General features: G+C 41.6%; 1 protein-coding gene across 1 annotated transcript in view; it reads right to left on the bottom strand.

Annotated features, from left to right (window-relative positions):
- hcrtr2 (hypocretin (orexin) receptor 2) overlaps window positions 1-16,313 on the bottom strand; it is a 125,490-nt gene that overhangs the window by 78,655 nt on the left and 30,522 nt on the right. The window lies entirely within an intron of this gene.

Below are 16,313 nucleotides of genomic sequence, written 5' to 3'. Positions count from 1 at the left end.
ATTTGGGACAGGCGGCGACACTGAATTGCCTCATGACCCGTTTCTTTTGGCTGGGCATTCATGACAAGGTGTGCGCAGGTGGTGCGCGTCGTGTCCAGATTGTCAGTTGGTGAACCCACCGGCCGCCCCAAAAGCACCTTTACGCCCTCTTCCATTAATGCAGGTCCCCTTCGAAAGAATTGGTATGGACCTCATCAGGCCATTAGAGCAATCAGCACGAGGGCTTTGCGTTAGTCTTAGTTGATTACACAACACGATATCCTGAAGCAGTGGCCCTCCGCAACATTTCTGCTAAAAGTGTTGCGGATGCCTTGTTTCGTCTTATCTCCTGGGTGAGGGTTCCAAACAAAATCCTCACTGATCAGGGCACGGCGTTTATGTCACTTACGCTACGCAAACTATACAGCTTATTGGGCATTAAATCGATTCGATCTTGCGTCTATCAACCACAAACGGACGGCCTGGTCGAACGCTGGGTTATCCCTCTTCGAGCTTCTCTATGGATGCCAGCCCCGAGGGGTGCTGGATGTCCTGCGAGAATCTTGGGAGTAGGGACCATCTCAGGGCAAAAACGAAATTCAATATGTGTTGGACTTGAGAACAAAACTCCACACGTTGGGGCGGCTATCAAGGGACAGTTTGTTACAAGCCCAGGACCGGCAGAGCCAGCTCTATAACAGGGGAACTAGGCTACGCAATTTTGCACCAGGAGAGAAAGTACTTATATTACTCCCAACATCGACCTCTAAATTGATGGCCAAGTGGCAGGGACCGTTTGAGGTCGCACGACAAGTCGGAGATCTCAATTATAAGCTAATACAGTCCGATAGGAACGGGGCCCGTCAGATCACCTCAACCTCCTTAAAAAAATGTAATGAGGCAGAACCAGTGATGTTGGCGACGGTGGTCAGGGGGAGGATGATCTTGGACCAGAGGCGAATGTCAAACCACAATCCCTCGCCCTGGCCCCTGTGGGAGATCACCTCTCGCCGTCCCATCTCACTGTTTTGATGAAATTACAGGCAGAGATTGCTGACGTTTTCTCGCCCCTACCGGGCCGTACTAACCTGATTCAGCACCATATCGAGACCGAACCGGCCGTAGTAGTTTGCAGCAGATGCGACCCCAAATTGATAAGACCGCCGCTATTGCGAACTGGCCGCGTCCCAAGACTAAAAAGGAGGTAAGACAGTTCTTGGGGCTGGCAGGATATTATAGACGGTTTATTCCTAATTATTTGGACCTCACCAGCCCTTTGACTGACCTTACTAAAAAGGAGGTGCCAGATACGGTCCAGTGGACGGGGCGGTGTCAGCAGGTCTTCACCCAGGTTAAGTTTGCAGGCCACACAGCTTCCTGGCCTGAGACGGGCGGTGGGGATATGTGGAAGGGGGGCGTGGTTTAGCGAGGTCTGCAGCGGGAGAGAGAGTCGGGAGAGACGAACGGTAAGTGAGTGGGTTGGACACAAACTACCAACACCTGTTTCTCATTTCAGTAAGTGGCACAGAGAGAGTATAAAACGCCAGGAGGGACGGAAGCGGGGAGAGAGAGACGGACTGCTGACGAGAGAAACGGAACAGGAAACCGGAAGCCTGTAACCCGGAAGTGTTTACGACAAAGTGTTCAGAAGAAAAGTCACACGTTGTTGTGTGTGTAGAATTTGAGTTTAAGTATCAATAAATACGTCATCAGTCCAGCCGACCCCTGTGTCCTCTTCCTTCCTTTATCCAAACTACTACAATGATGCTCCCAGCACTGGCCCTGGGACAGAAACCACTTTCTTCCATATGAGTAGAGCCCGAACGCATTTGCGCGTTATTCTGATCATACGGAACGGGTTCCCTTTGGGGGAAAATCCTCTGGTCTTTAGCCACCACTGTAGGGCCCTCATGTGCAACATGCTGAAGGGTTTTACGTTGGACGCTGCTGCTAAGTACCCTAACACTTTCTGAAACTGTTTCATGGTGACATTCTGGCCTAACTTTATTCCTGAGACTATCGCCCGAGTGGTCTCGACTCGCGTGGGGGATAATTGCAAAATCGAGTCCCATGTCCCACTCTTCTTTGCGTTGAGTCTCAGCCCCAAGCAATGGATGTGGGACAAAACTACATCCCGATGTTGAACTGCCATCTCATACGACTGTGCTAGGATTAGCCAGTCGTCAATATAATTCAGTATACGGATACCCTGAAGTCTCAATGGAGCCAGCGCTGCATCCATGCATTTTGTGAACATGCGAGCGGAAAGAGCTAGACCGAATGGAAGTACACGATATTGGTACGCTTCGCCCCCGAAAGCGAACCTAAGGAACTTTCTGTGGCATGGAAATATGGAAATAGGCGTCTTTTAAATCTACCGTGACGAACCAGACCTTGGGCTAGATCTGACTCACGATGGTAGGGATAGTCAACATCTTGAACCTGAATCTCCTCAGAGACTGGTTCAGATACCTTAGATCTAAAATCGGCCAAAGCCCTCCACCTTTTTTGGAACTATAAAGTACCGGCTGTAAAACTCCCTCTCTGACATCGAAACCTTTTCTATGGCTTCCTTTGCCAGCAAGGATTTTACTTCTTGTTCCATTACCCGAACCCGCTGAGGCACCACTGCAGTCCATGTCACCCCATTGAATTTCGGAGGGGGGTGATCGAACTGCAGTCTACCCTATTTCTACAGTACGCAGGACCCATGTTGATATATTAGGTAGGCATTTCCATGCGCCGAGATTTACTAAGGGAATCAGCCCGTCGAGGCTCACCTTGTGTGTTAACTGAGCCTTGTTCCCAACCCCCTGAAGCAGAAATCCAGCAGGGAGCAGCTGGAAACAATTTTCGGTGTGTGGAGACACATGCCGTCCAGTCGCAGGTCTTTTTCAAGGCGACTGGAGCATCATCTGTTCATGAGAAAACGATGTGGCCCGAAGCGTCTGTGACGGCAGGATTACCACATGTTTTCCCAAGAGCACCACATGGGATGCAACCTCAGTTGCCCCCGCGCGGGAGGGACCGCTCTTAGAAGTTCTGCCACGGCTAGATCCTTAGATCGCCCTTCGGCCTTGAAGACTGCTGGTGAGAGTGTCGCCTTTGTTGCCATGCTCCCGGAGGAGGAGCTCTAAACGTGACGCTCTCTTTTTGCACCTGCTGGTGCGAGGAGCTGGTTGACGGCTGAGCCTTCCCCTTAGAACGGCAAGGGAGAAACTGCCGGAAAGCTGCCGATTGCTTTTTCGGCTCCTGTAATCTGTTGACGACGGTGTTAACAGGGTCGCCGAACAGACCGAAGGTGAAATCGGGGAATCTAGGAGAAAGGTTTTGTCCTTCTCCTTCATCCCCAATAGATTGAGCCACAAATGTCTCTCCACAGTCACCCTTGAAGCCATGGAGCGGCCGATGTCACGAGCCATCTCCTTGGTGATGCGGAGAGACAGATTGGCAGCTTTCGGGAGCTCTAAAATATCCTCCGGAGAGGGAACCTCGCCCTCATCTAGTTCTTTGAGGAGGTAGGCCTGGTATGCCTGCAAGATGGAAAGCATATGCAGGGAACTACCAGCCCACCCAGCCGCCATATACGCCCTGCCCACCAACACTGAAGTATGGCAGCATTGTTTGGTGGGCAGTCTCGGGGCTTTAAGGGACGATGCCGATTCCGATGAAAGATAGCTCGCAAGAGCATCTTCCACCCACGGCATTGTCCCATAAACAGCCTCGCGTGCCCCCAGCACGTTAGAATAATCCAATACTGGGGGTTGGAAACAAGCGCCGAGTCTGTTCCAGGACCTGCACAGCTCCTTGTGCAATGAAACGGGGACATGGAGTCACACACCGTCTAAACTCGCCCTTGGTCGAGCCGCCTTATTGGCTCACTTGTCTGCCGAGGGTGAGACATCTTAATGCTTTAAAAGATTATTGATCACAAGATCAGACCCTTCTCCTTCTTCACCTTTACTGGTTCTGACAAATTTCAGATGTGCTAGATGTATTATAGGGGCCCTTATGTTTGTGCCATGTTGCAGCCCTGTCTTTCCATCCATCAAAGATCCTCTGACTCAAACCAGTTCTCTCTCATCAAGACAACTTCAACAAAGATCAGATGCATCAGAACACTTACATTCAAATGGGTAATACATGCAATATCAAACTTATGGCCAGATTTTAGTAAACAGGGCAAATTAATGTGAGCGCAAAACCAAAAAGCACAGATTGTAGAGGAAAGTTCAGCGCGGGATCTACTGATGACACAGACATAGTCATTATGACCCTCCTTTTTGAGTGGTAAATGTTACAAGGACCACACCACACCCATGAATGTTGGATAATTATTTATTGACAAAGTTAGGAATGAATAGGGATAAAAACGAAGGGAGAAAGAGGAAGTGAGAAAGGGATGGGAGTCAGGCTGATCTGAGTGTTTGGTGTTGGCGACTGGCATCATCTCAGTTAAATGTAGGCCGAGTGATTAGGGACCCCCGATAAAACCTAGAGGGGAAGAGAACAAGGTATGGTAAAGAGGGTTGAATGAATGAGAGAGAGCAAGGGGAAGGGGGAGTTTGAGAAAACAAAACAAGCAGTACTGAAAGGGGCGGCCCCATATAAGAAGGTTTTGAGAAGTCAGGTGGTTGGTTGTGGACCTGCTCCTGAATCTCAGTTAACTAGTTAAGACCATTAAATTGACTAGCACAAAACTTAGTAAATCATCTTGCATGATTCATTTAAATACTTTCCTCCCATACATTTTGAGTCTAATAGGGAAACTCCTACAAATGCATATGCAATAAGTTTAACTGCAAAAATAATGGTGCCCAAGCCTTTTCAGCGCTAATTCTTCGCTGTGTGTCTTTAGTAAATCTGGATTAGTAGTTGTTGTTTTTCTAAGGAAAAAGAGGGTTTGCAAAAAGTTCAAAGCAAAAGGAGATATTTTATTTTACAGAAATCATTTTTTAAATACTACAACAAACGGCTGGTAGGGACTACAACAAGCGTAGTGACATTCCTTACCCTAAAACTTACATAAACCCTGCCCCCAGGAACAGAAAACAAATGGGATGAGGCCATGTTGGGCTACGTTAGAGAAAACTGACTTGTTTTAGTACATTTGGGAGTCAGCTCAAGTCATCCGTCTTTTCACATGTATTGCAATACAGTACAACTACAAATACAATTGCATTTTATAAAAGCAAGATGACAACTAAAGTTATAACTGTAATTACCCTTAACTATACTGTTCTTTCTTCATGCAGAAGAGACTCTTTGGCTATGTGCCTCTTACAACAGTTTCCACACCAGCGATTTATATATTATCATGACAGAATGTGCCAATCAATGACTTTGAGATAGTTAACTCCACATCAGCTACATAAATTCATCAACTATATTCAGAAACATCCTGTCTCATTCTACATGCTGTCACTTCTTCTTGAGTCTCTCCATCATTGTCTGACTCTGATTTCTGTACACCCTAAAAAAGGCACAATTTTAACATGCTATAAACAAATATAAAACTATATATATATATATATATATATATATATTAGGGGTGTAACGATACGCGTATTCGTATTGAACCGTTCGGTACGAGGCTTTCGGTTCGGTACGCATTATGTACCGAACGGTTCTTGGACTAATTAATTAGATTTGGAAAATAAAAAAGTGTGTGAAATATAATAATATGCGTTCAACAAGGTAGCCCAATAACCAAAACGACATAACAGGCAATGCCCCGGACACCGCCGAAGCATGTGAAAAAAAAAAAAAAAAACACCATATATGTTTTAGGCTGCTCAGTCAGGTGCTCGCTTAATCAGCAGGCTACGCGCTGAATGCTCGTGGCAAAATGGCTATTGCGTTTAACAAACCAGAAATAGAAGATCCTCCAATAACCAACAGGTCTGGTGTTTGGGTGAACTTTGGATTCTTTGTAAGCTATGATGGTGTTGGCAAGAGTGATGGATTAAAAAACAACGGTATGTCGCATTTGCTGATGGTACAGCAGCGGGAATAATTCATGTCATGTCAATCAACTCATTTACGCCGACAACAAGACGATAAAAAGAAGAAACAGCCACAAACTATCCCACAAACTATCCCCGCAGCATTTAGACAGACATTTCCAACTTATTCAAACGGCAAAAGACATCACGGCGGCGAGTGGTCCATTTATAGCCGCGGATATGAGACCTAACGGCCGTTTCACACATACTCCGTCTGCAGTGCGTGTGCGGTGCGTATTTTTTCCCGTACCCATGGGATGACAGCTTTCAAACTGCACGCGGATGCTGTCCGTCAGTCCGTTCCAGGAGCGTTGCGTCTGCAGCAGTGCACGGATCGTTTTCGTACCGAGTCTATTTTTTGCTGCGCTGCGTTGCTGCATTAAAGCGACAGAAGATTGTTCGCATTAAAATAAAAATGTACTGACGCGAAAATCTAGTCATTTCACCACAGATGCATATCATTTAAAATATACTCTTGTTTCAAAGTCAACACATGGCTTTTTTTTCTCAAGTAAAGCAACAAAACGACACCTTACCTGGCATTTAGGTTAAAAAAAAGTGCCATAATGGATAGCACTCATACTTTCTTGGAGGTGAAAAGCAAAGTTCTTTTTGACCTGCAGGATTTCTTTTAAAAGGGTGTAAAAACGAAAGAAAAGACGAGAGTCAGCTGTTTTTGAATAGACTATTGTAAGTTTCTAATTTAAAATGTTTGTGATTTAAGGCTATAAACTATGTTTAAATGTTTTGGCACTTGTGTGAGCTAAATCTAAAATATATAAATATGAATAAATTAATTTAATAAAATGTTGTTTAAATGTAGGCTACGTAACTGACTTCTATTAAAGAGTAAACAAAAAGAATTGGAATTCTGACGAGGCATGTTCATTAAAAACTTTTGGATTTTAAATAAAAAATAATGAATCAATGCTGTGTTTGTGGTATGCAACAGCGGATCAGTTTTATTAGTTTTAATAAAAAAATAATAAAAAAAGGTAATTTATCTGCCAATTTTTTCTTTTTGCTGTATCTAAAACATACCGAACCGTACCGAACCGAACCGTGACACCAGTGTATCGTATCGAACCGAACCGTGAATTTTGTGAACCGTTACACCCCTAATATATATATATATATATATATATATATATATATATATATATATATATATATATATATATATATATATAAAACTTCACATACACAATCTGGGGACATCAGAGACATTTTATACATAATGTAATGGGGGCATTACAGGTCCCCTTTAAAGGGTTACTTCAGCGCTTAGCATATGGCTTTGTATCAGTAGAAACCCTGGAGTATAATCAAATGATTATGCTTCCCCCCCTCATATCCCCCTGAGACGAGAGATTTATGCATTTTATTTCTGGAAAAATTTCTCCCGTGACGCAAATTGACGATATTTGCATCATCTTTGGAATGTTTGGCCAGAGGCTAAAGACTACAGCCAGCAGAGGGAGCTATTTCCACATTTTTTTCAACCCGGAGATGGGAGATCACACTCACAGCACAGCTCAATGCTGTAGGCATTAATTTAAACGGATGCTAATCAATGTAAGTGTTTTAACTTCTCAAATTAATTTCTATGAAAGTTAAGCTTCCAAAGGCATGCACCAGACTGAACATGCGTTGTGAATGTATGCCGCGAATGTGGTCGCGACTTTTTGTTGCCATTTTGCAAATGGATTTTTTGCCCAATCTCGCCTGATATAAGACAGCTACTCAAAGTTCCTTGGGCATTGTTGTCTAATTCTGCTTTTAATGATGGGCCATGCATTTCAGTAGGAGACAGATATGGACTGCAGGCCGGCAGGTCCTTCTCAAAAAATTAGCATATGTGATAAAAGTGTATTATTTTCCATAATGTAATGATAAAAATGTAACTTTCATATATTTTAGATTTATTGCACACCAACTGAAATATTTCAGGTATTTTATTGTTTTAATACTGATGATTTTGGCATACAGCTCATGAAAATAGCTCTAATCTAAAAAAATTAGCATTTCATGAAAAGGTTCTCTAAACAAGCAATTAACCTAATCATCTGAATCAACTAATTAACTCCAAACACCTGCATAAGATTCCTGAGGCTTTTAAAAACTCCCAGCCTGGTTCATTACTCAAAACTGCAATCTTGGGTAAGACTGCCGACCTGACTGCTGTCCAGAAGGCCATCATTAGGCGCGTTTCCATTACCCTTCAAATTGCGCATATTGAAATTGCGAATTGAAAACACGCCTAATGGAAACGCGGCAATTTCGCAAAAAATCCCATATATCGCAAAAAAGTTTTTACGCTCTCATGAGGTGGTTTTTCAGGCAATTCGAAAAAGGACATTTTCGCAAAACTGCAATGGAAACGGTTTTTTCGCATTTACAGGTCACCTGTTGCGGTGACGCATTGCTGCAAAATAGGGCCAATATATTATATTTTCCACTCAATTCCACACCGTAAAGATAATGTAGTTAAAAGGACATATATTTTCTCCTAATAAGGACTACAGGCTATATATACTGTAATTAAGACATATATTCAAGAAATGTATTAAAACAGAAAGAGATAGCCTATAGTTTCAGCCTTACTCAAAGGCAGAGGAAACAGGCCAGTTACGCACGTCAATCCATTCCAGACGATCTTAGTTTGCTTCTTATTTAATAAACAGGCAATTAATTGATGAAACATCGATAAAAATAAAAATACAATTTATACAAAACGACAAAAAATTAAGAAAGACTTTCTAGAAAATAAAACTCGAAGTGATCAAAATCATGTGACTCCCCAGGTCACAAACATATTGCGATTCTTACTCATGCTGCTCACTTTTCATAATGAACATATAAATTAAAATAATAATATAACAGGCTAATGTTTAGTCCTAAACGTAGCCTATTTAGTTTCGTAGTTAGGCTATGTTTTTCTTTAACCCACGGCCGATAAAAGCGCCGACGTTCTCATTTTTTCCTTCTTCCTTTAAGAGAGATGAAACAATTCACAATACTCTTGTCATTTTTAGCTATACAGATAAGTTCAAGACATAATTATAAACTATAAACTGTCTATTTTTATTTGTGGACTCAGGGAATTAATTATTTTGCATGCACTCACTCCAAACGCGGTCTTCATTTTAAAAAAATTATTTCGTTTATTAAATGCCATTTTTTTCTTTTCCAAAGCATTTCTAAATTCAATTCACATGCCCATCAAATGAAATATCTAGCCAAAATAACGAAAGTGGTAAAAACAAAAACAAAAAAACCCAACAAACATTTGAGTTACCATGCAAATTCAAACATTTCGCTCTACTCGCGTCAACCTGGCGCGCGTAAAAGTCGATCATTATTTACAGATGATGGTTCGGTTTGGAGAGAAGACGGGAGCTTTTTATTAAACTCATAAAAGACAATAGGATTACAGTAATACTGGATGCTAAACACAGAAATGCCACATTATCATGAAGACCTTGAAGCAGATCTGACACACACACACACACACACACACACACACACACACACACACACACACACACCTCATATCCGTGCCGCTTAAGTAACCTAAGGGGCTTTCCTTGCCATTAATGCTTGGATAACACGTATGTCTCCTTCCAATAATAATAATGGCTAGTGTGATGGATGGGATATACAAACCTACCAAGTGCCATCATTTTGGAATGACCTATCGCGAGAGGAAAGTAATATGTTTTAGTCGCATAACTGCAGCTATGGAAACGCTGTCATTTCGCAACAGTTTTTTATCGACATTTAAGAAATATCGCAAAAGTTTTTCGCAAATCTGTAATGGAAACGCAGCTATTGACACCCTCAAGCGAGAGGGTAAGACACAGAAAGAAATTTCTGAACGACTAGGCTGTTCCCAGAGTGCTGTATCAAGGCACCTCAGTGGGAAGTATGTGGCAAGGAAAAAGTGTGGCAAAAAAACCCTGCACAATGAGAAGAGGTGACCGGAAACCTGAGAAAGATTGTGGAGAAGGACCAATTCCAGACCTTGGGGGACCTGTGGAAGCAGTGGACTGAGTCTGGAGTAGAAACATCTAGAGCCACCGTGCCCAGGCGTGTGCAGGAAATGGGCTACAGGTGCCGCATTCCCCAGGTCAAGACACTTTGGACTACAGAGAAGCAGCACTGGACTTTTGCTCAGTGGTCCAAAGTACTTTTTTCGGATGAAAGCAAATTTTGCATGCAAGACCCAACACTCTGGATGAGCTTAAGGCCGCTATCGAAGCATCCTGGGCCTCCATAACACCTCAGCAGTGCCACAGGCTGATCGCCTCCATGCCACAACGCAATGAAGCAGTCATTTCTGCAAAAGGATTCCCCAACCAAGTATTGAGTGCATAACTGAACATAATTATTTGAAGGTTGACTTTTTTTATATTAAAAACACTTCTCTTTTTTTGGTCGGAAGAACTATGCTAATTTTTTGAAATAGGAATTTTGGGTTTTCAAGAGCTGTATGCCAAAATCATCAGAATTAAAACAATAAAAGACCTAAAAATATTCCAGTTGGTGTGCAATGAATCTAACATATATGAACGTTTATTTTTTATCATTACATTATGGAAAATTATGAACTTTTATTACATATGCTAATTTTTTGAGAAGGACCTGTAATTTATACAGTGTAGACATGATAGCAGTTTAAGTCTCTGTACAATCCCAATATATGCCTCTACGTCAGTGGTATCTTCTCACACATGCAAGTCACCCGTGCCATTAGCATTGGCAGATGTTTGCCACAGCACACATTTTCACTGTCTTTTGGACCATCTGAGATGAGCTTGGGCCCAGATAACTGGGAGCATCTCTGCAAAAATCTGATGTTCAGCTTTCAGCTTTCCTTCAGGTTAAATCTTGATGCAATGGCAGACTGTGTGACAACAGGTTTCTATATTTAACATAGCATCATGATGCTTTCTCATGCAATGTCATCTGAGGGCTTGAAGGTCATGCACATTGAGAAAAATGTTTCTTGAGTTGTTTGACAATTCTCATGAAATTTTCCACAAAGTGGCGAGCCATGACTCTTGCAAGCAAAGACTGAGATGCTTCTTTTATATCCAATCACGATTCCCTCACCAATTCCATTACCAATTCACCTGCTAATTGTGACCAGTTCAAAACTCTGTAATAATTTTATTTTGTGAGACACAGGGAAAAACTCAACCACGAAGACAGACACTGGATCTAGATACCAAACGCAGATACACAGAGACAGCCAGGGCCAGGACACAAACACCGGGGAACTCCAAATGGCAAGACATTAAACAGTAGAGCTGAGCAACCGCAGCTGGCGCTGATGATCTGATCAGTGGCAACGAGCAACCAGCTGTTGATCTGCTGAATTTCAATCCGCTTTCCTATATTTTGCTTCAGCTCTCTTTCTATTGCGAAACTGTATGCATGCTACAGGTAAATTAATTGAACATTAATTCTGCTACATTAAAGGAACACTCCACCGTTTTTGGAAATATAGGGCTTATTCAACTTCTTTCCTACATTTAGATATGTGTGCAAATGCCTTTTTGTCTTATTAGAGTGCATTTGTCAGGTCGCTTTTTTCTGTCCGAGCCTGGCCCGCGTCCGGCAGAGCAGTAACCGAACCCGACCGAGCCAGACATTAGGATTAAGATATTTATGTCCGAGCGCAACCCAAGCCTGACAGTTAAAATCTATTTTTTCACTCTCATATTGTAATGACACATGTACGTTTGTTTGTGTGGAAAGCCCGCTTTTATTAAGCAGCTGTAGGAAGGCATTCTGAAATGTTTACAGATGAGCGCATCAGCACGCACACGGGGCAACAAAGCACACGTTACACAGGGCCCAATCAAATGGCCAATTGAAATTAAATGAGCAAAGGTCTACCAAAAATGGCCCAAGCTTACAGAAAAAAAACATTAACATAACAAAATTAAAATGCTTATTGAAGTCACTCTTACCATTTTTCTCGAAAACTATATGGCTACTAAACTGCAACATGGGATCTATTGACATAATCTATCCATCAAAGTTTTAATGTAATTTACATTTCATTATAATCACAAAAACAAACCATTGCATCAAGTTAAACAGGCCCATTGGCTACTTGCATAATAAGCAATTTTAAATTTAAAAGGTTCATTGCCTTATTGTGCTGATGTGACTGAGCCCAACCCGAACGTCATTTCTAAATATCTGTCCGAACCCGGCCCATCGAGTACCATCGGGACCCATCGGGTATCCATCCTCTACAGTGCATGCATTGTTTTAGTTTGCCAGGGTTGCTGCTGGCTTAGCATAATGAATGAAATCCTATGTTGGATTCCAAAAAGTCATCTGGGGAGATTCCATAGGGAATTCTACATGATTATACCTTGGCAAATAAATGGTCTAAAGTTCTCATATTTCATTCTATATTGATCTGCTTTGCACATAGTTTCACAAGACCTGGTGCTTGGGCTCAGTTATGTTTCTAAAGTCATATTAAGTGACCTAGAGGGCTGAAATGTGGTCAGTTCAGAGATGCTTGTTACCCGTCAGGAAAAAAAAACATTCTAGCCTCATAACTCTGCCAGTATTTCACACAATTATTCTGCTTCTTTCCTAAGAAACTACAGGGTCTCAGCTTTCTTAAGAGGTAAGGCCTGTGATGCTAGTAAATGGACCAACAGAGTCCTTAGTTTGCATGTTTTTTTGTTTTAATTTGTTGTTGTTTTTTAATTATTTTATTATAATAGTGATATTCTTATTATAAAAGTGAATATATATATATATATATATATATATATATATATATATATATATATATATATATATATATATATATATATATATATATATATATATATATGATATGATATTGATTTAGAATAAATACCTTGTGGGTGTGTGTGTATATTCATTGCACCTATCTGTTCTGTTCAGTGTTATTTTCATATGGAAGTCCATGGTTAAAATCATTCAAAAGTATGTAGTGTCATAACTACATCTCTGGTGTTTATAACCAACCAAACGGTTTGAAAATCGGTTGAAAATTTAATAAGTTTTGGTTATTTAAAAAGTACATGCACCATTGGCAGATGGCAGCCAGGTGTGGACGGCGACCTCCATTGGCCAGCAGCGCAGACGAGACATCTAAGATTAATTATGTATATCTATGGTTTAGCAAACGCAATGTGTTGCGTGATATCTCTGCACCCAAGTAGCAGTGCTTCGCCTGTGATCCCCCATAATATAGTCCCAAGTCAATATCTGCCTAGGAAATCGCCTTGACTTAATTGCCTAGAAGAATAACAAAAATTATATAAAATCCTCTGTTGATGCAAATTCATGTGAGCTTTTTGTTGTGCATAAAGAAAAAAAAAATATATATATATTTTGTATGCATATTTTTTGAATTTATTTTCATATTGGCATTTCCACCCAGTGTTGTTCTTGTATGATGTTCACAAATTTGCATAAAAGGTGGATGGAAAATGGTTAATGTCAATGATGCAAACTCAAATTCAAAAATGAAGAAGACAAATTCAAAGCTAATGTAAAGCTGCTCTAAAAAGTAATATAGTGTCATCATTCAGCTCAATTCAGTTTAGTGTTGATTTATTTGAGTTCAATAACTGTGTAAAGTCCATCATTATGAAATTAGGTCAATTTCTCTAGCAGCTCTACAGAAGACAGCAGTGTCATTATTCAGCTTGAATCAGTTCAGTGTTGATTGAGTTCCTTTTACAAACAGTATTGATGTTTGAAACAAATCTGACTCAGCTTTAAAGCAGCTCTACAAAAGACAAAAGTGTCAATATTCATCTAAGTTCAGTTCTGTTTGTGTTCTCATCCAATAGTGTCAGTGCAGTGTCATATTGATAATATTGAATATTAAGTGTGGTTTAAACTTAGCAACTAAGCAAGCCAAAGGCAACAGTGACAAGGAAATCAAACTCAGGGGGACAGAAATGGAAAATAAAACCTTCAGGAGGCCAGTTCTCCTCTTGCCAAATGTAAAAAGTAGACTTATATCATTATGAAGAAATGTCGCCACAGGTGTATTTTAATTATTGTTTTGCTACAAAAAGGTGAAAAGATTCAATTACTTTACTCACATGGAAGAAGTACATCCTCCCCTAACTGGAGAGTGTTTTCCCAGAAGGTCAGCTCCATAAAAATCTAAAGCCCAGTGCGAGAGCCGGCAACACCATCTGATCCAGTGAATTTTTGCGTGGAGTAGGGATGGCTCGATACCACAATTTTGGCTTCGGTACGGTACCACAATCTAATACCGTAGTACCGATATTAAATCGATACCACAAGGTCTGATATTAGCGCGGGTATATTGCACGCGAATGAGAACAATTATGCAAGTTTTGAGTTTATAAAGTGGGAAATTACCACAAATGTTTATTAGTAAATTAATCAGCGAAGCTCATCACATCAAATCAATCATTTGAAAACTTTCTTGTGAGAAATAATTTCAGCAAAAATCTCTCAAAATTAGCTAATTGCTTCTGGTTTCAAAAGACATCGCACTACACTAATGGGCCTTTCACACCGAACGCGGAATGCGCTGCGCTTGCCGCGGGGTTCAGCGCAGCCCTTCAGATGCGCTTCACTGGTCAGCGCAAAGTAAGCGGAGTTTTCAAAACTTTTTGCGGGAGTTCTATATGTCTATTTCTCTTCATTCAATCAGCAGCAAATATGTATCTGTCCCGTGCTAAAAAGCGAGCGATTAAGCGATAGCAATACCCTTCTAGTAAGAAGAAGAAGAGAGAGAGCAGCAAGGAAGAAGAGGTATACACACACACCGTGTGAAAACAAGGCATAAAAATAAGACATATATCAATATATCATTATCATGTATATGCCTTGTTTGCACATTGTTTGTGTGTGTAGGCCTATATGTGTGTATTATATTATAATAATATTATTGTACTGACACGCACAGTACAACATGTTCATCCATTTTGATTTCCGTGCTCGTTTCTTTCGATGTACCGTTTCTATTGGCCACGCGGGTAATCGTCACAGAGCGCAGCGGCAAAAGTTAAAATATTTTGAACTTTGACCGCGGCATGCGTGCAAGCTCGTCAAGGGTGCGCTCCGCTGCGCGTGCGCTTTGGTCGGCGCAGCAACAAACCGTCCTTGCGCGGCGCAAGCCATTGAAATGAATGGATTTCTTAGCGCAGCGGCGCCGTTGCCGCGCTCGGTGTGAAAGGCCCATAAAGCAATCTGCATAATCCGATTCAACATTTCACGCTCGTCTCGGGACGGATAACGGAAATCATTTGAACACGCAAGAGATTTTATAGCATTTCGTAATAACAGTTACAGGAGACATGAGCTTATAACAACGACACACACACACACACACACACGCCTGTCACTTAGTCACGCTCGCACATTACACATTAAGTTTCCTTAAACAGTCAAATACACAGAATTATGTACAAATGTCCGTCTTTAGTGAGTAACGTTATTCACATAAACACAGTCGGCGGTGTCTAACGCGAATGTAAACAGTGCAATAGTATGCGTGCAAATATAATGAGATCTAAATGTCATTGGTTGAAACGAACGCTGGAGATTGTGATATTTGATCTTATGTTAGGCTGTGTGTGTGCGTTGATCAGTGTTAAAAAAACAAAAATGTCTAAATGAGATGGTTTGAATGATCCACTGACCTGTCGATCTCTTAAGAAGTCCTAAAGTCAGGATAGTGACAGATGCTTCTTGGCTAGGTTTGATGGTTCTTCATCAGTTTTATAAGCAAAGTCATTACAAATGTCACTTCTACTCCTCTCTTTATTCATTCGTTTTGGGCATCTTGAGTGAGATTCAACTGCTTTATCCATTTTGCCCGTCTATGTTGTTGTCACATTTGCCGGTTGTTTCGGGTCAGTTGGGGTAGCGCGCTGCCATCTAGCGGTGAACTTCGGAAAAGCAGCATATACCGAAATGTGCCAAATCATGATATCGTACCGTTTTAAATAAAATATATACCGGTATTTTTCCAGTACCGGTATATCGCGCATCCCTAGCGTGGAGTATGAGGGCATAGGGTGGAGCCCACCAATACTCGCCCACTGAGAGTGAGCTGTGCCTGGTTTTGAATTGGTTAAGGAAATAGAAGAGATTATTCCGGGAGACCAGTGCTGGTCCTGCCTAACACCAAGTCTCCTTCTTCACTCATAGTCAGACCCACCCAACCTTCCTCTCCAATCTCCCATCTCCTCTGCCTAATCCTGTCAGTTCCTCTGTGCCACCTCCAGTTGCTCCATTCAGGCCCTCGGCTCCGCCTCTGGGGGCTTCACTCTGCTG

The sequence above is a fragment of the Pseudorasbora parva genome, chromosome 17, assembly GCF_024679245.1.
Source record: "Pseudorasbora parva isolate DD20220531a chromosome 17, ASM2467924v1, whole genome shotgun sequence".
NCBI classification, from domain to species: Eukaryota; Metazoa; Chordata; class Actinopteri; order Cypriniformes; family Gobionidae; genus Pseudorasbora; species Pseudorasbora parva.
The sequence above is the reverse complement of the archived record's forward strand: the minus strand, read 5'-3'. Positions and strand labels throughout refer to the sequence as shown.